The following is a 25356-nucleotide window of genomic DNA, read 5'->3' as shown; positions in this document are numbered from 1 at the left end:
ATCTGGGCACTCACAAGGTTCCAAGGAAGATTGGTTATGCTGTGTTCCTTGGGAAATGGAGAGGGCGCATGTTATAAGGAAGAAAGTGTGAGATGCAGGGGACAAAATGAAACCTTCGAGCTTCTGGGTTGGTTTTCAGCATCCCCACAGTCCCACTGCCTGGCTTTGGGCAAGTCCTGTTGCTGTGCATATTGTTTTTTCAGCTTACACTGTGTCTGATGCTGGTGCAGAGACTTTGATGGTTGTCCCATGTAAAAGCTGGTGCTCCTTGTTGTTAGTGATTACAACTTTATTGCTTCCAGGGTGGGTGAGGTGTACAGGGGCCTCTGAGCTATCACTTGTCCTGTTTGTTTTGGCTCTGTTTCCAAGAGGCATCTTTTTTTTTTCTTTTTTTTCCCCTTGAGCTCCAGATGAAGTAGGGATGAGGAAAACATGAGTCCTGTGAGTCCTTGGGAGCTGCATACACCCCTCTGCAGCAGGGCTGTTCCCCCTCTCTTCTGCGGTATCTGTGCTTTCAGCAGAGCTGTATTTTTCCTCTCCCTGTCCAGCTGCCTTGCAATAGACTCATTCTCTCCATGGCTTTTGCCTTCCAGGTAGAGCCACAGGCCTGCACGTTCCCATGCCAGTGGCCCTGTGGGTACCAGCCATGTGTGGGATGTCTGTGGCTGCTGCAAGGTGTGTGCCCAGCAGCTGGGTGAACTCTGCTCCTTGCACAGGCCCTGTGACCATCACAAGGGACTCTACTGTGACTTCTCCAAAATCCATACATGCAGTGGGATTTGCTTAGATGAGAGCTGCAGGTTCTGTCCTTGTGTGTTTTTTTTTGTGGTGCCTCCACAGAACACCCATTAGAATTTCCTTGGAGCTTCATCCAGTGTCATGCTGAGAGATCAGTGCCAGCCCTGGGAACAGCAGATCCCCTGGCACACACACAGCAGGCTTCTCACAGCTCCAGTGAGGCATGAGTGGGGCTGTGGGACTCCTTTTTCTTACCTGCATGTAACTGGGTTTGGCTCTGGCAGTTTGGGAGGGAGCTTGTTCTGGCTTGTCAGCTGAGCAGACAGCTCTGGGCAGCTAGAGGTAGAGAACACAGTGGAGTGAAAGAGAGCAGGGGAGTCCTCTGGTCTGAGTGTTGGCACTTCTGGCGTGGCTTGGCCATCACTCGGGGGTCCTGGGAGTCCCACAGCTTCACATACAGTGTTTGAGGACATCCTGCGACATCCTCTACCCTTTGTGCAAATATCAGCAGTCCGAGCTCTTGCTGAAAGTACTTTTACTTGGAATATCCTACCCCAAATCCCTCTGCCTTTTGCCATGGATGGGTGTTCTGCACTTGGCTGCTCCTATGCAAGAGGCAAAATGTATTTCTGGCCATAGCATGTGGGTGGGAAGAGCTGAACATCTCCTTTACCACATTGTGTCTGTGTGGAACATAGAATTCCTGAGCCAAGTAATGCAAATGTGGAAGCTGCTTTACCTCCTGACACCTCTTTTCACCTAGAAAAGAAAATTTTTTAAAGATTTTTTTTTTTAGTAGTTCCTTCTGAAACAAGCAGAAATAATTTTGGTCTAGAGGAAAACAACGTGTTTCCATAGCCTCCTGGTCTTTGTTTCAAAACAAGACTCCTCTACCCCATCTCTGACAGGAGCTGGTATTTTTTCTTACATTTCAAAAGAATCAAATTTTCAAAATAATCAGGAAGACCTAAGAGTTGGCAGTTTGGTATGAGTACTTAGGGAGATGTTTGGCTACAGCACTGTCTCTGGAAATGATCCAGCACCAATCTGAGACAGAATCATAGTATCATGGAATGATCTTAAAGCTCTTCTTGAGCCATCCCCTGCCATGGGTGGGGACACCTTCCACTATCCCAGTTTGCTCCAAGTCTCATTCAGCATGGCCTTGGACACTTCCAGGAACGGGGCAGCCACAGCTTCTCTGGGTACCCTGTATCCTCATGGCCTCAACAGCCTCACAGGGAAGAATTTCTTCTCAATATCCCATTTATCCCTAGCCCTTGTCTAAATGAGTCTAACTTGTTGGCATTTGCTCATTCAAGAAGTTTTTTCAAGTTGCTTCATTTTCATTCCCCAGTTTTGGGGGTTTTTGGAAGCCATGTGAGCTTCTGGTACTTTCTGCAGACATTGAGACACCTGAGAGCTGAGGATTGAAGCTTAATAAGGCAAACACAGGTGTGATGACATCCACCAGATAGATGTGAGCAGCATGCTGCCTCATTCCAAATGGGAATGCAGTGTCTGTTTGTGGAGGGAAGCTAGCAAAAATTTCCTCAGGAGCGTGGGAGTCACCATTTCAAAATCTCTCAGTGAAGCCTTGAAATCCTTCTAATAAAGGTGCTTTGTATTCAGCAGACATCCAGGTTTGATCCAAACATTGGAAGTGATTCTGCTGTGGAGGAAATCAGAATTGCAGACACAACTGTCCTTCCTGATTTTAAATGAGAAATTAGTCTTTTCACAGCAAAAACTGCTGTGAACAGAGGCCAGGATTTATTTCTAAAATGGGCTGAGGATTTGGGCCATAACATCCTTGGGTGACGTTTTTATGATGTCCACATGGGTTTGTTGGAAGATGGGGGATTTTGGAGGCAATGAAGGAAGCTGGAGGAGTGAATCAGAGGAAAGGAAAGGTCAATGTTTTGCCTTAATTTTATCCAAATAAGCAGATGTGCTGGAAGGAGAAAGGAGCTGATGTGTCACGGGAAAAGTATCATGCTTGGGTATCATGGGGAAAGTGTCTCAGTTGAGACCAGTCTGTCGGCTGTATTGGGAGAGATGGGAAGGGAACCATCAGAGGGAAACTTATTTTATGTTGTATAGAGGGAGGATGGACGGATGGCATCCACTTTGATGGAAAAAGTGAGGATTTTGAAGTGTCAAAGTTGGAGCACAGGAGTATTTTTATCCCAATGACATTGTAAAGAGTTACAAGATGAGATGCAAATCTTTATAGGAGCAGTCCAGAAGGATTTGTGTCCCCTCAAGGGATAGAGATGGGATGGAAAGAGATTCTTACTCCTTGTTTGATTCAAACACTTTCTGTCGGAAATAGTGTCCTCCAGGCAAGAAGGACTTAGGGGAAAACAAATCAGGTTTCCTGGGAAGCATCCCCAAACAGTCAAAAATCCTTCCTTTTGCTAACTTCCCCATAGAGGTTTGCATGGATTTTTAATTTTTTTTTTTTTTTTAAGGATCGCGATTGCAGAAAACAGAAGCTTCTGAAAACTGTCCAAAATCAAGATTTCTGTCCTGTGAAAACTCTGAGATTTCAACATTGAATTTCAGGCTGAGAGAAAAAAACTACATTAATATATATTAAAAAAAAAATTAAAGTATTTAAAAAAAAAACAAACTCAAAACTTTCCATTACTTATTTAGAATACTCATTTGGCTGTGTCAAAACTTCCCATTCTATCAAAATACTTCATCTTGATCTTTATAATAGCAAAATAATTACTGAACAAAGTGCTTCCCTCTGTGGATACTATCCCATGTGTACTTTGGTTGAGCATAAAGTAAATCTTTCATATCAAATGGTTCAGTTGGTTCTTGAAAATATTCTTGATCTTAATTAGGTAAGAGATTTCTGCTGGAAAGCTTCACTGGGAAAGTTCTGGCTAATGCACTGGTAAGAACTTGGGAGTGTTTTCATGCCTGCAGAATAAAAGTTGCTACTCTGTGTCAGATATTGTTGAGTTTCCTTTTTTTTTGCCCATTTGCCCATTTAAGTTTTATTGGGAAGGAGGCAGCAACTGGTAGGAGATCTGGAGATGAGAGATCCAGAGATCAGAAGGGTGAAAACTGGAAAAAATTTGGGCTGGAAGGAGGAAGAGATTTGTGCATCACAGAGGAGCCAAAAAGGACATCATCCCAAAGTATCATTTTCATTTGTAGGTACCATTTGCATGGGGGAACCAGCCATTCTTAGAAGAGTGTTGCCTATTGGTATCCCAGGAGTACTGAGGAGCAAAGCCGTGCTCACATGTCATGTCAGTGTTATGTGTAATAAATATAATTCGTGCCATTCCTCGTAGGAAATATGTAATATTGGATATTTGTTAAATCATGCCCGTTGTATTAGTTCCCCCCCCCTTTACAGGCGAGACTGGGTGTATATTAGAAACTGATTTACAAGTAAAAGGATGTGGCTTGGCCAGGAGATGGGCCATGGCTGGGCTCCAGGTGTTAATCATCACGATCATCAGTGCTTATCGTCCAAGATGGATATCATGGAAATCCTCAGACAGATCCATGTGAATGCAGCCTTCCTGTAAACTCTCATCAAGAATTCAACTACTCCGGACATTGAATTATTTCTCCTCATCACCAAAAAGAAATTCTTATTAACATATGGACTCCGAATAGAAGAAAGGACTGATTGCTAAAACCTTGGCCTCAGGCAGAATTTTCCCTATAAAAACTGCCTGTGCCAGGATGGAGGTGTGGGCATAGGGGAAAACCTCTGCTGAGGCTGACTCCTTGTTGCACACCCAGGGTCGACCCCGGGCTCGGCTCTGTCCTTTCCGTGTGGCTGACTAGATAGAATCTGACCACAAATAAAATGATTTTTATTTTTAATCTGTCTGAATAAATTCTCATTTATAACATCAGGAATATGTCTTGCACAGCACCACTGACCAGTCACTTCGAGGTGGTTGGGAAGAACTCTGACAGAGAAAAGGCTCTTTACAGGCACCAAACACCAAATCATACTTAGTAGCTCATCCAAGTGGAAAAGAATTTTTTCTAGAGAATTTTGGGAGGACCAGCACTTCTGAAAAATCAGTGTCAGAAGTAGCCTTGGGTCCACGGAGGCAAATAGGATATATTCAGGACTGGGATGGCAGAGCAGAGGAGGATGGGCTCTGTCCCTCATCAGGAGTTCTGTGTCTCCAAGGCAGGGCTTCAGCCTTCTGCTTACTCCTCCTCCTCTTCTTCCTCCACCAGCTCATGAGGGTGCAACGTGACCTGCTGGGCAAGATGTACCTCAGCGGGGAGAGATTCCAGCCCACATGCAAAGTGCAGTGCATCTGCACGGATGGGGCCGTTGGCCACATCCCGCTCTGCACTGATGACCTGTGCCTGCCGTCCCCCGAGTGCCACGACCCCCGAGGGTGAAGTTCCACAAGTGCTGCGAGGAGTGGGTATGTAAGGAGGGCAGCAAGGATAACTGCTTTGGAACGGCCATGGCAGGTCAGTGGGGCACGAGGGATGGAGCTGGGAGCTGTTTGGTGGGGAAGTGGAGTGAATTTGGGGCACTGGCTGGTTTGGGGCTGGTGGTGGCTTTGTGCATCATCATGATGGGGATGAGAACCAAGTGTTGTGTTCTAGAGCTAAACACCAGCCCACCCAGCTGCTCTATCACTCCTCTTCCCAGCTGAACAAGGGGGAGAAAATAAATGGAAAGTGACTTGCAGGTTGAGATAACGCAGTTTACTAAAGCAAAAGCAAAAGTTTGCATGTGCACAGGCAAAGAAAAAAAAAATAGATTTATTCTTCACTTCCCATCATCAAATGGTGTCCAGCCACTTCCTGGGAAGCAGGGCTTCAGCACATGGAGCAGTTGCACCAGGAGGCAAGGATATTCCCCCTCCACCCCCTTCCTCCTCCTTTCCTTAGCTTTTATATCTGAGCTGACAGGATGCGGTCTGGAATATCCCTGTGGTGAATTTGGGTCAGCTGTTTTGGCTGTGTCCACTAACAGGATCTTGCCCCAGCCCTGATGACACGTGGCTGAAAAATTAAAACTCTACAATTTTAATAAAGATTTGTAGGGAATGGTTATTTTAAATTTTTTTTAGCGCTGGGCACACACTGGAATTTTTCTTGTTGCAGGGATTTCTTTTAAAGGGCATGCACGCTCTTTGGGGATTTTTGATTTTTTAAAATTATTTTGTACTAATTTATATAGAATTTTATAATAGGTTTATGTATATTTATTTTGTTGATTTTGAGTTATAATTTATAGTTGGCTTTTTGTATAGGGAACTTTTTAATCTTTTTGTCTATTTTTGTAGACATATTTTTTTTTGTTTTAGAGTTTAAGGGGCCCCTCTTATCTCTTCACCTTGGAGATTGCATTCTTTTTTCTTTGGCTGGGACAGTTTTACAAGCACAGCAGAGTTAACAGACTGTCTTGGTTTGACAAGACAGGAGTCTGTGAAGGAGGGCAAAAGCCTCCTGTGCAATGGAGAAGGTAAACCCCCTCCCTCCGAATTACTAGGATTTTTAAATTAAAAGGCTCTCAGGCAAAGATATGGGAATGGGAGTAACAATACTTTACTAGGAGAAAACTAGATGACAATTTAAAAAGGCAAATGCAATCGGTACAAATAAAACTAGTGATAAAGTCCACAACCGGAGGATTCGGGGTGCTGGTAGCAGTCCGATTGAAATGATAGCTGCTCCCCTTGCAGTGGCTGATGAATTGCAGCTGCAGTGGTGATCTTTAGAAGGGTATAGTTTTCTCTGAAGATCTGGTGGCAGTGGGGCTGGTCTTCCTCTGCGCCGGGGTTTCCTCCGAGCTCCGCCGCCGCCGCCTCAGCGCGCTCCGGCTGCTTCGCTGCGAGTGCCGCCGAAGAGAGCTGCTTCTCTGGCAATCCCCCAAAGTAAAGAGCTGCTCTGTCCCCAAAAAGGTACCCCCTTATATCCAATAAAAGAGTGCTTGGCTTCCCCCTCTGGGTGGAGCATCTCAGCCCTGCAGTGAGTCAGTCAATGGCCCATTAACAAACCATTACCTCTTCGGAGCAAACCATTGTTCTTGGAAGAGATAACAAACCTGCCCAACCTCCAACAGATGGCAAATAGAATACAAGCTTATCTTACAAACCAGGACACAGACTAAACAGCAGATTTTACTCATGTTAGCAGGCCACTTTGCAGTACACTTTACCTAGATCTAGATGGATTTTTTACCCCGTTAAATTTTACTCTGTTTCATCTCACCCTTTCCTATATATAAGTAAATTCTTTTACTTAATGTAAATTATTGCAATAATAGGTGTTTCTTAACGCTTTATTATGTATATTTGATAAGGAGGTTAATATAACTATTTGTTGTAGTATTTTTAAATTAGTAATATGAAGGATAAATTTAAATTTATTTTAATATTAATAAAACTATAATGGGGTGGTACAATTTATTAAAAATTTTATTTGCAGTTGGTGATTATTTAAAGATTATATTTTACTAGTGATGATTTGCATATTGGGTTTTTGTAGAATTTTGGTTACGTTTTTGGTATTATGATGACTAGTAACTAGGTTTTTTTTGTTTTTTAATTATTTTTTTTTTATCTTTAATAGGTTCTGGTGTTTAGTTAATTGTGTTATTAATGTGAGGTTTATTTTAATAGGAGTGGGTGATAGTTATTGATATATTGTGTAATTGGTTTTAATTAGTTGGTAGGATGTTACTGGGGCTAAATATGAAAAATTATATTTAATAATTTTAATAAAAGTGTAAATATAAAAATTAGAATTATTTATAGTAGACAAAATTAAATTACTGTTATTGATTTTTATGATATTATAGGCAGGTTTTAAGTATATATAATTTTTACTAGTATATATAAGTATAGTTTTTTGATTAGTGACTGGATAGATTTTAAAGTGGCAAATAATTTGTTTAGTGTTGCGACATATATTGAGCATTAATGTTATTGCTTTTATAAATGAATCTTAGTTGCTCTTTAGCAACACAGGATCTTAAGTTTATTGTTTGTTACTTTTTATTTACTTTTTGTTCTTATACTTTATACTTTGAGGGGTAAAGTATTGGTTTTTTATTATTTAATCTTAGTGTGATGATGGAGTGGATTATATAAACAGTGATATTATGTATAGTAAGTACAAAGATAGTGGCTATATTAGAAGTAGGATTATAGGTAAAATTTACTAAAGTTTACTAGGACTGAAACTTTCTTTTGAAATTAATTAACAGGCTGGGAGAGTTTTACAAGCACAGCAGAGTTAACAGACTAAACAGCAGATTTTACTCATGTTAGCAAGCCACTTTGCAGTACACTTTACTAGATCTAGATGGATTTTTTACCCTGTTAAATTTTACTCTATTTCATCTTCATCAGGGGAGAATGTTGGAGAGACATCAGTGATGCTGTGTCAACCCTGCCCAGTAGTAGCCAAAAACACTGATGTGTTACCAACACCTTTCCAGCTCCCACTGCACAGCACAGCACTGGAGTGGCTGCTCAACTCCAGCTCAGCCAGACCCAATACAAAGTGAAGCCTCAGCAGGGCTATGGGAAAGCGTCTGCATCCTGAAGTGTCACAGCAGAACTGTCTGGAGCTGGGCTATGTAGGAAATGGACCCTGCTCACCTGCATCCCTTTTCTGCTGAGAGACCAAGTATCTCATGGGATGGGCCAGACCTTTGCTAATGTTCCTGAAGTGTTAAAGTGTGTTGGGAGCTCCCATGGAGCTGCTACTCTTTGTCCAAAGCCCTGAGCCTTGCCTCGTGTCTCTTCCTCATGGCTCAGTTTTCAGGAAGGATCCAGCTCATAAGCCGGAGCTGAACAACCTGCAGGAGAACTTCTTGGTGCAGACCACAGAGTGGAGCATGTGCTCCCGGAGCTGTGGAATGGGCATCTGTTGTGGCGCGGTATGCGCTCCTCGCCGCGGCACTCCGAGCCGTGCCAGGGAAGAGAACGGGTGGCCGCTTTCCCCTGCAAGCTCTGCAGTTCAGTTCGTGGCGCGCGGGGGCAGACGAAGGCGACATGGGACTTGGGGGGTGAACGGGATGGTTTTATTCAGTGAGCCCCAAGACCCCGGCGGGCGGGGGGGCAAAGGTTTTATACAGAACTCAGGAGGACGGGTGTAGGAACAGCAACCAATGAGGGAATAGCAGGGGAGGAGTTTAGGGCAGAACTAACATCTGGAAGCTGAGGAGGGGGCTAGAATGAATGACAGGGAAGGTTCTAGGGAAAGGGGCAGGGAAAGGGGGGTTGGGGGGGGGAAAGAGATATTAAACTAATATTAAATGAAAGAAAAACACACCACCGCATCTCCCTCTTTTCCTTTACAAAAAGAAGGAGAATTTTGTGGTTTAAGCAAATTGATAAAACATGCAAATAATATAAAATCATATGATAACATTGTAAATTACTTAAAGGACATGAAAGACACATTATTGCATTTATAGGGCAGGAAGAGTAGTAACATCCTAAATCAGACATAAGACTGTATAAAACTTGCTGTTTTGCTGCTCTGAGTAACAATCTATAATAATGCAAATAATTGAAATAATTGAAATAGAATTGAAATCAGATAAAAACTAGGTGATTGAAATAAAATGAAATAGTTAACAGAAATTAAATTTAAAAATTGAATTAGAATGATTAAAATCACAATTATTTAATTTAAATAAAATAATTAAATGGAATTATTGGAATTAAATATAATAAAAAATCAACTAAATATAACTAATAAATTTTTAAATTTCGCAGCAATGCAGCAAGCCTGAAGTGATATAGTAGCTGAGTGATTCCTGTAGCAGTAATGGTTAAACACAGCCTTTAAGTAAAAAAATATCAGAAAAGACTGAATTAATTATAATTACAACAAAACAACTTAATATAAAATCAAATTGTAACATTACATATTATTAAAAAAACATAAATTGAAAGACATTAAAAAATGATAAACTAATTGTGATTATAACATATGAAACATATAAAAACTTCATCTGGAATATATAAAATTGTCCTAAATGAAAGTCCAAATTAAGGGTACAAAGCACAGCAGGATTTGTGACTTCATCTGATTTAGAATTTGCTTTGTCGCGGCGCTTGCGATGTTCAGCTTCTCAAATTCTTAAAGCAGAGTCAGCGGATAACGGCGCTTGTCTTAAAGCAGAGTCAGCGGATAGTGATGTGGTTTGTTTAATTTGAATGTTTGTTTGCGAGGTGGGCATAATATCTTGAGTATTAATTAACTGGGATGATATTTCTTTCTATAAAATATAACTCAACAAACAGATTATTCAAAAATAATCAAAAGCAAAAAGAGGAATTTGTAGTTAAATAAAAAGGAATATTGGGTAGGGTACATTAAGGAATAGGATAGGGGAATCAGACAATCACTTAATTAGTGATTGCCATGATTAACAGGGGGTATCGGTAAGGGGTGGACTGGGGCGCTGCCATTTTAGGGGGAAGACAAAATGACGGATCCTCAATCCCGGGTTTCGGCTCCATTTCCTTGGGAGAAGATCCCTCCCGACCCTCCCCCCGGAGGACGAGCCCGAAGAAGGATGGGGAATATCCAACCCCGCCTCCCCACAATAGGGACTAGCCTCGTGCAGGGACGGTGCAGGGCTATTGGGGGAGAAATGGGACTGGCGGGAAACTAGGGGCGGAAAAGAAGGGTCAAGGCGGGAAAGCGGGTCCCGAGCGGCGTGGCCAGCGCCATCTTGGGAGGGGGTGCCAGATACACTGCACTTGGCCTGAGCAGTGTCCGGCAGGGCACTTGGGGCGGCTCGGCCACAGCAATCCCTAAGGGAGGATAGGAAAGGGTTTTAGGAAAGTCTGAGGGGATGGGGGCATAGGGAGCTTCACAGAAGCAAAAAGGGGAAATTTATAGGGGGGGGGGGGGCCGCCCGACGCAGCTGGATGTCGGCGCAATGCGTGGGTGTAAAGGGCCCCTTTTAACAACTCTCCTATAGCTAACGTGTTGCCCTCTTAGCTGTTCCCTACTGGTGTCTTTTCTACCCCCTCCGTCCAGCCCAGAATGGGGAGGGGAGGATAGAGAAGACAACTTTTTCGAGGAGAAGAAAAAGCGATCTAATCTAGGTCCCCACAGAAGACTAGGCGAAGGATAGCACTCAGTGCTAGCTTCCCCCAGAAAAAGAAAACCCACCCGCTTGCCAGGGACATGCACGGCTACAGCCCCAGTCTGGGCGCAGACAGGGGTTAAAACGCGAGAAAAAAAAAAAAGGTGGCAATCCCAGCCGTCCGTCGGGGCGACCCCCACCCCGTGTAGCCTACCTTACCTTGCAGGCTCGGACGGAGATGGCTTGAATCTTCTCTTCGACTCGATGGAAAAGTCGCGCTAAAAACTGGGGATGTTCCTTCTCTTTCGGTTTGGCCCTTCCGGAAGCCTGGGTGTTCCCGTTAAACCAAGACTCGTCCCCGAAGCCTTGGTTTCGGCCACTATCAGCCTCCGGTGGTCTCACTGCAGCTGCTGACCGAGGAACCTCTTCTCGGTAGCCTTTCTTCAGGCTCTCCTGAGCCGCTGCCAAAACCGCTCTCTCTGTGTCCTCGGGTAAGTCTGCCCGCCAAAAAGCTCTGCAGCCCGGCTGCCCATGCAGCGCGGCTGCTTCTGGGTGGGTAGATGGCGAGAACAAAGAGGGTCCCGGAGCGTCAGTTTTTCGCTCGGCGCTCAGCTCCTCTTAGCATCAGGCAGAGCTTTTACGGCCGTAGATGTTCCTCTTCCCTCCTTCTTCTTCTGTGAGGCGGGCGCCCCCATGAATTTGCCCGTTTTTTTTACAAGACGAAGGAGGGAACCATCCTCTCGCTACCATATGTTGTGGCGCGGTATGCGCTCCTCGCCGCGGCACTCCGAGCCGTGCCAGGCTGGGCGGTGAGGGAAGAGAACGGGCGGCCGCTTTCCCCTGCAAGCTCTGCAGTTCAGTTCGTGGCGCGCGGGGGCAGACGAAGGCGGCACGGGACTTGGGGGGTGAACGGGATGGTTTTATTCAGTGAGCCCCAAGACCCCGGCGGGCGGGGGGGCAAAGGTTTTATACAGAACTCAGGAGGACGGGTGTAGGAACAGCAACCAATGAGGGAATAGCAGGGGAGGAGTTTAGGGCAGAACTAACATCTGGAAGCTGAGGAGGGGGCTAGAATGAATGACAGGGAAGGTTCTAGGGAAAGGGGCAGGGAAAGGAGGGTTGGGGGGGGGAAACAGATATTAAACTAATATTAAATGAAAGAAAAACACACCACCACAGGCATCTCCACCCGTGTGACCAAGGACAACCCCTAGTGCTGCCTGGAGAAGGAAACCCGGCTCTGCATGGTCCGACCCTTCAACTTCTCCATGGAGAAAACCAAGGTATGGTGAGGTATGGTGCTGGATGAGAGGGGACACAGCACCCCAAATGCTTGGGACAGCCTTTGGAATGATCCTGGCTCACAGGGTTTGCTCTGTGCTTCCACTGTCTCTGTCTAATGTGTCCCATAGCCCAGCGATGGGGTCAGAGCACAGGCCTCAATGCATCTTTCCTGTCATGTCCATGGCAATCCATCTGCTCTCTCCCTAGAAGGGAAAGAAGTGTGTGCAGACCCCAAAGCAGTGCCAGAGCCTCCACTTTGAGTTTTCAGGGTGCACCAGCACCCGCTCCTATCAGCCCCGGTTCTGTGGCAGCTGCTCAGATGGGTGCTGCTGCACACCGTTCCTAACCAGCACCATGGATGTGGAGTTCTACTGCCCTGGTGGGGACTTCCTCCCGAGGAAGGTGATGCTCATCAAGATGTGCTCCTGCCTCTATGACTGCCCCCAAGACAATGACATCTTCCTGGCCACATATCATCATTGGATGATCAGAGACCATGTCAAGATTGAGCAGTAATAGCCCTGTCTTGCCAGATCTGAGCTGTGCAGGAGGGCTCTGCAGTGTTTTTGTGGCTGTGTCCAAGCCAATGCAGCCTCTTCCCCTTTTGTGAGGGGCTGTGCTTTCCACAGCAGCACCGTTCACACCAGTAGTCCCTGTGGTTTTCCCAATGAGCCAAAGGAGGAGCCTCTGACCCCTACCCACAGTGGTGCAAAGGTCAGTGAAGAAACCAGAAACAGGCTTGAGCTGTAAACTTGATTTGTATTCCTGCTGGCCAGAAGAGAGAGTGGATCAAAGTCATGTGGCTCCCACCTGTCTCCAGCCCAGAGCACAATTCCTGATTCAGACCCTGAGAATTCTTCCAGCATGAACTGAGGGTGAACCAAGCTGTCAGTCCAAGATGTGTCCCCTGAAGGTGCTGCTGTGGGCAGCTTTTAGTGCCTTGATGAGCATTTCATAGAACCATGGAGTGGTTTGGGTTGAAAGGCACTTTAAAGCTCATCTAGTTTCAACCCACTGTCATGGACAGGGACATTTTCCACTAGCCCTGGTTGCCCCAAGCCCCATCCAACCTGGCCTTGTGCACTTCCAGGGATGGGGATGGGGCAGCCACAGCTTCTCTGGACAACCTGTGCCAGGGCCTCACAGGGTGGAATTTCTTCCTAATCTTGTCAGTAATGGCTCTGGAGTGGGAGAGGGACTGGACCCTACAAGCTTGCATATGCATAGTGAGACTGCAGCTGTTTCAGCTCTAGAGTCTTTTCTCTGGATGTTTGTAAGTAGGAGGAACACTGTTCAGCTCCAGTCTCCCTGGACAGTTTAAGATACTGGCAAGAGAAATTCTCCTATTTGTAAATGGAGCAGATCCCATCTGGAGTTATTGGGGCAGTGCCCTGGGGAGCTGTTGACACTGGTGTCTCCAGCAGTGGGATTTCCTCCTGGCCACAGACCTGGCAGAGTCCCTCTGCCAGGAGGGGACCCTATTGCCAGCCCATAGTGCCAGGAAAGGCCACTAGCAGCCAGTGCCAGTGGTATGTCTCACAGCACGTTGGCAGCTTTGTGGGACTGCTAAGATCTTGTCAGGTGTGGAGGAATCTTAGTTTTAGCAGAAACATCCAGGTACAGGACCTGATGCTGGTTTTTATGTCATCCTTGCCATTGGAAATCAAGAAGCATTTCTGTTCCAGTCAGGCAGGAGCAGCAGCCCCAAGGCTTCACCTCACCATATCTTCCTACCCCACATTAGAGCCTGATGCCAAGGGACATTCCCAGCTGTCCCCAACTGCTGCCCTGAATTTCCAGACTGTTGACACACCAGCTCAGGGCCCATGTTCCATCTCAGCCTCTGTTCTTTCTCTCAGCCTGCAGCAGCTCGTGAGTCTTCACCCTCCTGTCATCAATTTGAACTGTAAATAATTTATCTGATGTTGTTTCTGTTTTTAAGGCTTTTGTGCAATCCTGAGATCCTGTTGACATAACCCTACTCAGGCTGTTAACCCTCTCTGAGCTTCTCTCCTGCCATTCGTACAGTGCTGAGTCTCAAACCATCCTGAGGTTTCACTTTACTCAATGCTAATAAATATCTCTATTTGTTTATATCTGAACTCATCCCCGCTGACCTTTCCCCAGTGTAAGGATCCTCTGGAGAGTTGATGGCTGGGTGCTGGAGGGGAGGGGGTGACAGGGGTTTCTTTTCCTGTTCCCAAATAGCAGCAGGATTGATGTTAAGTGTTTCACAGACAGCTCTGCAGCCCACAAAACATAGCTCCTCCCTCCGCGGCTTGTCGGGGGGGACAAGCAGAGCCCTCCTCTGCCTGCAGAAGGATCCACAAGTCCTTAATACCAGATTAAAAATAACCCCGGGAGCGGATGTGAGCAGAAGTTGGTGATAACAGGGCCAGAATGCAAGGGGCTTTGCAGTGGCTTAACAGCTTACGGATTCATCCCCCTCTCATCACATTCATCACATTATCAGGGACTCCCCCCTCTCCCACTCCACAGGGCCTAGAGCTTCTTCCTGCCCCCGAACCTTCATCCTCGCCGGGGAAGGCTTAGGGCTTCCAGGGAGGGGCGGAGGAGGGGGAACAAACCCCTGCCACGCTTGAGCTCAGCACGCGTTGTGTTGAGGTCCTGAGCTCAGGGCAGGATCCGGCCCGTGCACCTCTGCACGGGCCCTGGGAGAGGCAGTGGGGGACACGCAGTGATGGTCCTCGACAGTGCCCCAGGGCGGTGACCATTAGATGCCACCAGGAACTTCCCCATGGGGACACGCCGTCCCCAGCGCAGGGTACAGGGGCGTGCGGGGCCCCTGGCGTCCTGGGGGGACTCGGCTGCTGAACGTGACGCCGAGTAGCACCCCAGGAGTGCCCGCTCGGTACTCCAGCCCAGTCCCGGCAGCCAGTGCCACCAGGAGGCCGCCACCGCCAAGCCAGCGGAGATGGCAGCGAGGCCCCCGGTGCCAGGGCCGAGCTCCATCCCGCCGCCTCCTTCCCCGTCCTCGCGGGGGCCCTATTCCGCCTTATCTCCGCAGCCGCCGCCTGCGCGGCGCCGATAACCCGGGCGTGGCCCCAGGGATGGGCCCGGGTTCGGGGGCGGCTTCAGGAGCCCTGATGTCCTTAGCGGCTGCGGCCACACCGAGCCTCCTGCGGTGGGCCACCACCGGCTCCTCCAGCCCAGAGCAAGGACGGGGTTTTCCCTAAGATAACTTCGGAAAATAGTGAAAATAAGCAAAAAGGTCTACAAAAGCCCTGATTCTGCTGGTTAGGCGGGACTTTGAGCCTCTGCCTTGGCGCGGGGGAACCCGTGGGGGCACCTTGTCCTTATATGGGCTTATGACGTCACGGGGACGCTAGAGGACTCGCCTGGCCCCACCCCCGCTCGGCACCTGCGGGCCCCGCCCACTGCAGCGGCGCGCGCCGGCCCCGCCTCCTCGCGCGGTGACGGGAGGGGGCGGCAGTCAGGGGGCGCGGCCAGGGGGCGGGGCTCGCGTGGTGACGTCAAGGGGCGGGGCGGGGCCGGTGGTGCAGGTGGAGGCAGCGCGGAGCGGAGTGGCGGCCCCGGTGAGCGGGGGCAGGTGAAGTTCCTCGTGTGTCAGGCCTGTTGTGGGGCGAGAGGGCTTTTGAGGGGAGGGTGAGGGCTGTAGGGGTTGAGCAGGTTGCGGGAGTGCTGTGGGGGGTATAGGGGTCAGGCAGGTTCTGGAAGATTTGGGGCTCCCTAGAGGGATCCATAGTGAGTCGGTCTGGTCATGGGCTGCCGAGTTGTAGGAAGAGTTGTGGTGCTATGGGGGCACATGGGGGCTCAGGCTGGTTATAGAGTGGAGGGGTTGCCAGGGGACATGGGGTGCTGTGAAGCAGGGAGTTTCCGGTACGGTCAGGCTGGATGTGGAGTGATCTGGAATTGTGGGAACCAGGGGCACCCGTAGAGGTCAAGGTGGATGTAAGGTGGTTTAGGGTGCTCAAGGGTTTGGAGGGGAGGGGGGGGGGGGGGATGTCAGTCTAGGTATGGAAGACCCATTCTGACTGAGGTGTAAAGCAGGGGGTTATGGAGAAACGGGGGATGTTCAGGGACTGGGGAACACTAGGGAAGCACCTGCAGCGCTTTCAGGAAGCCTATAGGGCAGAAGGGAAGTGAGGTGCTCTGGAGTGGGGAGATTCCTAGTAGGGTCAGGCTGGGTATGGGGGGAATGGGGTGCACTAGAGCTGTCCTAGAGACTCTGAGTTGGGGCTGCAGGGGAGGATGTGGCGTGGAGGGCCACCCACAGTAGGTTCATGCTCAGGAGGTGTATGGGGCCTTGCCTCACGGGGAGTGGCCAGCCCTGGGACTCGGATGTTTCCCCCCCATACTGTTGTTTTCTCTGATGCAGTGGAGTGGAAAAGGCAGGTGCAGCCTCGGGAAGTGGGGTCCCCCCTGCACCTCACAGTCACGGCAGCAGCGCTGGTGTCCGTTCCTGGGAGGTGGCAGCTCCCGCTTTGGCATTTGGGTCCAGCTCTGGTTCTTGGAGCATTCGGTGTTGCTGGGGCTGTACCATAGATGCAGCAGCTCAGCCTGGGGCTTCGGGGCGGCCGCGATCTCTTCCCAAGACACCGTCTGTGCCCGCCGGTTCGGTTCCCAAAGACAGCGGCAGTGGCCGAGCTGCGGGGCGGCGGGGGCTGCTCCTGCCGTCGATCCCTGTCCCGGCGCCGCGCTGAAATCTCCCATCGACTTCCTCACACCCGTGGGGGGGGGGTCGATGTCTTCACGTCCCACCTCGACGGGAACACTTTACGCAACCCCAGGCGTGTGCGGCGTGCCCAGCGGTTCCTGCAATCTCGTACTCTCCTGAATTTCGCCCTCCTGCAGTCGTGGTGGGACGAGAGGCTGGTGAACCTGCTCTGGTGAACCTGTTCGATAGTCCGTGTCGTTGGCTGTGCCGGTGGCGGGTCCGAGCTGCTGGTGGGATGGCAGGGGACAGTGGGGGACAGTCACTATCTTTAGAGCTGTGTTGCAATGGAGGGGTGTGCCTTGGCTCGGCGCTGCCGGCAGCCGCCTCCTCGCCCGAGGATTGACTTACGCCGAGGCTCCCGCATGAGGAAAGTCAACACTTGGTCTGCGGTTTGTGTGAGCAGGAGGGGCTGTGATGGGGCTGTGAGGCTGAGCCAAGGGTCGGACAGTATGGGGGCTGGTGTCAGTCACACATGCCCTGCGTGAGGTCAGGCTGTGTGAGGTGTGCAGGGCTGAGGTTTGGGGTGCACTGTCGACCCTCGGCATATCACACATGCTCTGCCACTGCCAGTCAATGGGAACAGCTGACCTGGAGCAAACAGCCAGCATGCAAATGTTGATGGTCCAAGGAATCTCTGCTGCCTCCTGGGAGAGAAGTTGCCCTGGAGCACAGGAATAAGTTGGGTTCTTGCAAGGTGCATCCCAGAATGTTCCCATCCCTGTGCTCCCTTCCTGATGAGGCTTAGTGGAAGCACAGATGAACCTGTAGGAGAGAGCCAGAGTCAGGTCTCTTTTCAGTCCTGTTTCTGCCAGAGTAACCTGGTTAGTTCATGGGAGTAACTTGCACCAGAGTTGACACTGAGGCTCCATGTTCGGCTTAATCCTTCCTCTAAGCCATTGCCATGCTCATGGCCACTGTGCCTGTGGTGGTGCAGCTGCATGGTATGCCTGTCTCTGAGAGAAGGCAGCTGAAACTTGTGGAACAATTTGCCTCCCCCCACGAGTATAGTTTCTCTCCCAGTTCTGGGGCCTGTGAAGACGTGGGTCTCCTCTATCTCATGATGCTGGCAGTCCCTCAGTTTCTCTGACAAAGTGGGGCATATGCTGCTTCTGCCTGTGGCGATGATAACAATGAATCAGCAGAAGCAAAAAGTTGATCTGTGCATCAGACTGCTTCCCATGGTTGTTCTCAACATGTTCTGTGGATGTGGGCCACTCCTGTCCCTTCATTTCGCTTTTCCTTGTGCATAGGAGCAACTTGAGGCATTTCCAAGAGGGCTTGAAGCCTGGTGAGGAGAGAAAGTGCCTTCTCATCTGCAGCGGTGCTGCTGGGATGAGGCTCCCTCTTCCTGACGCGCAGCCTGGCAGTTGCTGGAATTGCCTGCAGCCGCATCGCTCCGCACCGCAGGTCCCCCCCCGCAACCCCGGCTGGCATGGTCCTTTCTGAGCCAATGGCAGGGAAAGGATTTCTCAGAGAAAAGGCAAAACATGAGATGTTTTCCAAGGAGGGCATTTTGGACTTAGGTCACTGATTTAATATATAGCAAGGTTTTTCTGAGTTCCCTCCCCACCTATTTCCCAGAGAGGAAGGCAGGTTGCAGGTGGTCCCTGTCCCAGAGGGCAGGAATTGTCCCGTCTCTGCTAAGCAGTGTTTCACCTTTGTGTTCACAGCTGCAGGAAGAGGCTTGAGGCTGTGGTGGCTGGAAGTTTAGGGTCATAATTGGCTCTTGGCCACGTTGGATGCTGTGGTTGGATGTGTGATTTGGGAAGGGGGAGGACTTGCCCATCGTTAGCCTGGAGGTGTCTCTCACTGAGCTGCCCAGGAAGGAGGGGGATGTCTTGGTTGTTCTTTTTATGAGTTTTGCTTCATGCAGTGATTTGTGAGCTCTGGGTGGGATTCCCCAGGGGGAGCTGCAGTTGGCTGTCCCTATTTAGCCTGGGACCAGCACCCGGAGGATGAGCAGTCTCACACAGCAGTAATCGCAATGAGGCCATGACGGTTCAGGTCCCTCATACCATGATATTGGGACTTTGTCATGCCATCCCCTTCTGGGCTGGTGGGAACAGCCAGGGTGGGCTGGCTGGGGCTCTGGGGTCTGGCCAAAGCAGCCACCACAGCTGCCCATCTCTCCCCACTAGAGGCTGCTGATGACCAGAGCACTTTCCATCCCTGCTCTGAGAAAGCAGTGGGATCTGGAATTTGCAGGGCTGAGCATTCCAGCTTGAGCTTTTCCTGCTCATTCACCCTGGAGACAACAGTGTGCTTTCCTTGGCAATGGCTGGGTTCAGGGGGCACATCTGCTCCCCTGCCAGCCTCACAATAGATCTCCCTACTTCATTAAGTCTTAATTAGGTAAATGCACCGGGACCATGTGCGAGGCCATTGCCAAGGGACATGGATCATTCATGGAGCTGTGTACCCGCGATGCCGGCTACCATCCTGCCTGCCTCAGGGGTTTTTCCAGCTGGGTGCTGAATGTGGAATGAGTTCAGGCTCTTGTATTGTTTCCCCAGAGGATGGCTCAATTGGCAGAAAAAAAACAAGGATTAGTTAAGCTATGGAAAGGATCCTTCACCTCTGGGCACAGCCATGGTAAAGCCACCCTGTAGATAAAAAGGAGACTCTTAGTCCAGGCCACCAAACACCTGGGCAGGATGGGTTGGAAAACCAAGACCCTGGAAAGATGGTAAATCATGGTTAAAACAATGAGGTGTAAAGTGAAAGGCAGTGGCTGCTGCTCTGGAAGTGCCTGAGAAGGAATCTGTGGAGTTGCACAAGCCCCACTGTCCTTGTTGGTGCAGGCAGTGCTGGGTGGGCAGTGTGGTGCCAGCTGGCTCTGGCACAGGGCACGGCTTTCCTGACAATGGCAGAGCAGCACTTTACATAATCTGTGACTTGCCAAGCAAGCTTGAAGGTCTGGAAAATCCTCTTGCAATTGTTCATGCTCAAAGTTCGCTAAATTTCCTGGTTTGATCTGCAGGGCTGGATTTTGTTTTGGGACAACAGTGGGGGGAAATGCTATTTGCACAGAGGGAAGAAAAGGGTATTTGTGGTGTTTCATCCATTCTCTGTAGATGAAACTATTTTTGTGGTTTACAAGAGGTTCTGAGCAGCTGCTCACAGCTTTGTCGGGCTGCAGGACTCACTGTCTATCCAATTAGTATGGTTTGTGTCTAGTCCCTTCCTGATGCCCCCCTGAGAAAAGCCTGGACCACCAGATGAGGATGGGGCACCGTGGGTAGGGTTCACACAACCACCATCTGGGCTCCCAGCTTGGAGCCTGTGTCAGGACACAAATGCCGTGTCAGAACAGCTTTTTACTGTCTCAACCCCCTTAAGTCAGACCCCGAGGCTCTGGGAAGGCTCCAAAACTGCCACTCGTTGGCAGATTTTAGCAGAAGGGGCTTGATGGGAGCTTGAGGTGGATTGTTGTGCTATGTCAACCCTGGTGACTTCCTGGTGATTTAGAGTAGCTGGGAACTCCTCTAGGAGGATGCTGAGCCGGTGGGAGCCACCCCAGGCCCATCCTGGCCAGTGTAAGGCTGCAGGCTTGACCTGGATGTATTTCCTGGCCCCTGAGAAGTGTTTTGGGGCATGGAGCCTGCCCTTGCTCTTCCATTTGCTCATCCCAAAGCCCTTTGCCAACATAAAGCCCCCGTGTGCTATTCAATTAAGTGAAGAAATCCTGTTAAAATGTTTGTGGATAAATGACTAAGAAACCTGACTTTTCCTTCCATTCCTGGGAAAGGCAGGTTTTGTAACAAGGAATGAGGTGAAGTTCTTGCTGGTCCACTTACTGTGAGGCAAATTTTTGAGCCCTGGAAAACAGCAGATGAGGAGGAACCTCAGCCTAACAGCATGAATATATCCTCTTGTTAGAAGTGGCTTTGAGTGCCTTTTATGTAGGTAATTACATCTGGCCACAGTTGACCAGAGCTGGATTTAAAGAGGGGAACATAAGGCTTGGCACATGCTGGGAGCCTTTGGAGTTGACTGCAGTGGTATTACAGCAATCTGGTAGGTGTTGCTAACAAGGCAGTGCAGGGCAGCTGTGGCAAAGCTCTGAGCCTTAAGGCCTGGAAAACTTGGTGTTGGCACTGACTTCAGCTTTGTGGGGAGGAGTGAGGTGGACTGATGCCTCAAAGCATCACCAGGGTGTTAAGGCAGCTGTGTATCATGCTGTATGTGACCTTTGTGACCTGATCCCTCTGATTGCTGTGGTGGTTTAGGTGCTCACCGGGTAGTACCAGTCATCCAAGGGCTTATATTTCTATATCCACTCTCCAAATACCCTTGGAGATGGATAAGCTGCTTGTAGGCACTTCAGAACTTGAGGGGAGCGCTTTGTCTGTGCTGAGGGTATGTAACAGGACAGCACGAGTTGCCTCCCTGCCCCCAGGTGAACTCAAACATTGAGTGTGGGAACAAGGGAGGGCAGATGTTAGCCCAGCACAGAGCCACGTTGAGCTATAACGTGACTTTGTGCTTCTGTGTTGAAGTTGTGCTGGAGGTGCTGTGTCTGATGTGGAGGTGAACCCCTCCCGTACGGCCGGGATTGGCCTCAACCAACCCATGGCTGCTCAGAGGCTCACAGGCTGGCAGATGGGGTTAACACTGCTTGAGAATTTCCTTGGGTGCAGAGTGGAGGCTTTTAATAGCAAATGCAGTCATCTGCATCATGACATGGCCTGAAATTTGGCCCTAAGGATCCACTGGCAGCTGGGCACTGGCTGAGCAAGATGTCCATGCTGGTTGGATTTTTTTTTAAATGTTAAAGTGAAATGGTTTTGAGTAAAAATTAAATAAGACTTAAACCTGTTGCTGGTGGGTTTGAGGTGCAGCACCTCCCTGGAAGGGGTAGCCTGGAGAAACCCTGCCTTTCTTGGGAAGTTTATGTGGCCCCATCCCAGTGTGCTGTGCTGACAGATCCCATGCCTCAGCTGGGTGCCAAGACTTCAGCCTTCTAGGAAAGGCAGCAGGAACTGGTATGGGTTTTCTTCTGCCAACCTGTGGGCACCTGGTGCTGTGTGAGCAGCGTCCAGAGTTGCAGATGGGTTCACATTGTGGCTGCAGCGCTGCTTGCTCCGTCCGAGCTGCCTTTGACTGGGAACATACAAGATACACAAGTGCAGAATTGATCTCTGCTGCTGACCAGGGTTGTTTCTGGTGCTGCTGTCTTTTCTTCTGCTGTAGCATGAGGTGAATGTGATTTCAGCAGCTGCCTGGCTCTGGCAGTTTGCATCCTGCCTTCCCTACAAACTGTCTTCATTCTGCTCAGCTTTCTGACCCCTGTCCTAGTCAATACAAGGCTGTTATTGGAGCTCAGCAAGCCATGATGATCACATCCAAGTGCTGGACCTCAAACCACCTGGCAGTGCTGGGCTGGATGAAGAAGCTCATTTGCATAGTGTGGTTAATTCTCTGTATGCTTTAATCTCTGTGACCATCTGTGTTCTTTCCCAGGCTAGGGAGACGGGAGCTCTTCAGATTTTCCCAGGAGGTGAACACAGAGAGGACTGCTTATTCTGTGTATGCTGAAAACTGCCCAGGGTCAGGGCAGGACATCCTCATTAGCTCTGGGAGCAGTTGTTCTGCACCTTTGGGCAAGGAGGCATTGATGTGTCAACTCTATCCTGAAGGCATATCCCGAGGAGATGCAGGGAGGAGATAGGGGCAAAGGCTAAAACTGTGACTGTGAATGCTGTCCAGCCTTCAGTCCCAAACATGGAGGGTCTGTAACCAGTTTAGCTGGCACCCTAGAGGGCTGAGGTTCCAGGGAAGGCTGTGTTTGTCTGAGGAGAGATAGTACACTAAAGCATCTTCTGGCCATCCAAAAAACCCTGCCAGGTTTTGGCAGCCTCTGGGGTGTACCCCACCAGCAGCTACTGCTGTGTCCTGGTGAGCTGCTTGATTTGAGCCTTAAAAGCTGCTTTGGAGACTGGGGCACACACAGTACCAAAATAAGAGGACCAGTGCCTATATGGAGCTGAACTAGCATCTCCAGACCTGTGCAGGCTGCTGCTGGCAGAGTTTTTTCTGCAAGCAACACCTGAATTCTTCCTCATTTTGTTTTCTCACATTTGGAGCCTGCTTCTGCAGACCATTTGCAGCCCAGCTGGGATCCTGCTCACCATGGGCAGAGGTGACACTGGCTGCAGGTGCTTTTGAGGAATGCCTGTCCCGGGCGGCAGCATGGCCATGCTGAGGCTGCTGCTGGCATGCAAACCCAGAGGGAACAATTCCTGCCCTGTAATTAAGCTTTTCTGCTTCTGTTGACAACACTAATGAGCTGTCTCATGGATGTGCTCCTCACAGTTGCTCTGGATCCTCTGTGTGGCTCTGAAATTGGAGGTGACTTTCCAAGAGAGCCACCTGCAAAGGGCAAGATCTCCATTCCTGTCATGTTGGGGTGAGGTATGTGGGCTGGGAATCTTTGACTGTGAAGGCTTTTCCCTGATGACACCCTGTGTGCTGTAAATTCTTCTGACAAGGAACACTAGCTAGCTTCTTGGTGAGGAGAGCCCTTCCTGCTGTTCATGCTTGCAAAGCTGGAGAAGATAGAGGTGTTTTCCCAGCCTTCAGCTGAAGGACTGAGTCTGCCTCTTGAAAGGAGAGCTGCTCTCTACCTGCATCCAGGCTGGATAATAACACTTAAAAAATAAATGGTGCTTCAGCTGGTCTCCTGGTTCACTAGTTTGGGTTTTCAGTCTTGATGGAGATGATGGCACCAGGACTGTGCGTGCATGATGCATGTTGGCATCATGGTGTATCCCAAAGGATGGCTATAGGCTTGTGCCCATATTTCTACCTGGTCTAGTGGAAGGTGTCCCTGCGTGTGGCAGTGGGTTGGAATGAGATGAACTTCAAGGTCTCTTCCAACACAAAGCATTCCATGATTCTGTGATTCTTTGGCATGGCAAGGTGACTGTTGAGTCCAATGTGTGCCACGAGTGCTCGACTGTGTGCTCGACTGTGTGCTTATGTGAGGCAAGTCCCTGTACCCTCAGTGGGGCTGTTGCATGGGCTGAGGATCTGACTGAATTTCAGGCCCTGCTGTGTGCCCACTGGAGCCCACAGCCAGCCTTGCTGCGGGTTGCTCACTTGAATCTCTTCATTTAGTTAATGATCCTTTTGTTGAGAGGATTAGGGTTTAGAGGCCTCTGGCCGAGTGTTAATTAAATTAAGGCTCTGGTGTTTTGTGGAATTTTTAAAGCCCACTAGAGGGCTCAGCTGGAGCCCTGTGGAGCCCGGACCGGTGGCGCTGGGCTGTGTCTGTGTCCAGCCCTCCAGAAGTTTGCAGGAGAAATTTTGTAAGTCTAGAGGAGCTGAACAGGCGCAGAATTTGCATGGAGCCCGCTGCTCCTGCAGCCTGGCTGTGCCCAGAGCTCGGCAGAGGCCGGCCCGTGCTGATGGGAGGCTGGCAGGCTTGGGGTGCCTGCGTCACTGCTCACTGCATAATCAGCATTAGGCAATGCCAAGCTGATGTTTCTGTTTTTTTGGTTTTTTTTTTCCCTTCCCCACTTGGTGTTTACATTTCTAAGAAGTGGCTGACCGTGAACATCCGGTTCCACCTTCACTTCTGGAAGAGGCAGATACTGAAGTTGTGCTCCGTTGCCTTGCTCATGTGGGTAGAAGTGTGAGCTTTTGGCTTTGTGGCTTGGGTTTTTTTGGTGGGTGCATAGGTTTTTTGTGTTTAGCTGTAACTGCTTTTTAACCAGTGTCTCTTCTCCTTTCTCTTCTATCCATTGCCCCACGACCGATTTTGGTGCTTCGCCTGTGTGGTTGGCCTGGCTCGCTCATCTCTGAGTAAGTACCTGCTTTGTTAGATCAGTGGGCAGAAATAGTTGAAACCAGTTGTTTTGACTTAATGATAGGACTTACTTAAATAATTAACTGGCCTGTTTATTTTGTCTTAAATTCTGAAGCATTGATTATTGTCAAACAGCATGATTTATTGTCTGTGTGTGTGTCAAGATTTTGGATATTGAAAAGCACTTAGTTGGCCTGGAAAGTGCTGTATTTTTTAATATGAAGAAGCCCCCAGTAGTAGTTTTTCCTACCAGTCTAGGTTGTGGAGCACTGACCTGGGGGTAAAAACACACCTAAGTGCCAGCAAGTGAGCAAATGGAAGGGAAAATATATTTGCAAATGGAAAGCAATGCTTCCTGTTCTTTGCAGGATGTCTCCTGACATCTGTTGGTGGCAAGTCAGCACTGTGGTTGTGAAAGGGACTCTCTGATGGCACTGGACCACTTTGCCCTTTGCAAACCATGGGTGTCTGGGGCTTTGCAGGCCACGGAGAGGAGGCTGAGGCCCTTCTGGCAGGAGAGGAGGGGAAATGCATGTTGAGCTTGGAGAAGAGCATCAGGCATTGGTAATTTCAGTTTGTGTTCATGGAGAGCCTGCTTTGCAGGGAGGAAAAATTGCCCTGGTTGGGTGGATTCTGATTGTTTCCCTACAGGGGTTTGGTGCCTGCCATGAACTTGGTTGTGAGGTGTTGTTTGTATATTAAAGCCTCTGAGGACAAGGTGTGTGTTCTCAGGGTGGAGGGAAGGAAGGGATC

General features: G+C 49.2%; 1 protein-coding gene and 1 pseudogene across 2 annotated transcripts in view; both read left to right on the top strand.

The window, feature by feature from the left end:
* Positions 1 to 410: 410 nt before the first annotated feature.
* LOC144247526 (CCN family member 2-like) lies at positions 411 to 12610 on the top strand (annotated as a pseudogene).
* A 2975-nt stretch (positions 12611 to 15585) lies between these two features.
* Positions 15586 to 25356, top strand: part of EPB41 (erythrocyte membrane protein band 4.1) — a 94022-nt gene continuing 84251 nt past the window's right edge. The window contains exon 1 of one of the 2 annotated variants that reach the window (XM_077788496.1): positions 15586 to 15651. The gene's annotated coding sequence lies outside the window, so the exon portion shown is untranslated. Of the gene's footprint in view, positions 15666 to 25356 lie in introns of both variants that reach the window. The other variant, XM_077788492.1, reaches the window with a different exon arrangement.

This window comes from Lonchura striata, chromosome 26, assembly GCF_046129695.1.
Source record: "Lonchura striata isolate bLonStr1 chromosome 26, bLonStr1.mat, whole genome shotgun sequence".
NCBI classification, from domain to species: Eukaryota; Metazoa; Chordata; class Aves; order Passeriformes; family Estrildidae; genus Lonchura; species Lonchura striata.
The sequence above is the reverse complement of the archived record's forward strand: the minus strand, read 5'-3'. Positions and strand labels throughout refer to the sequence as shown.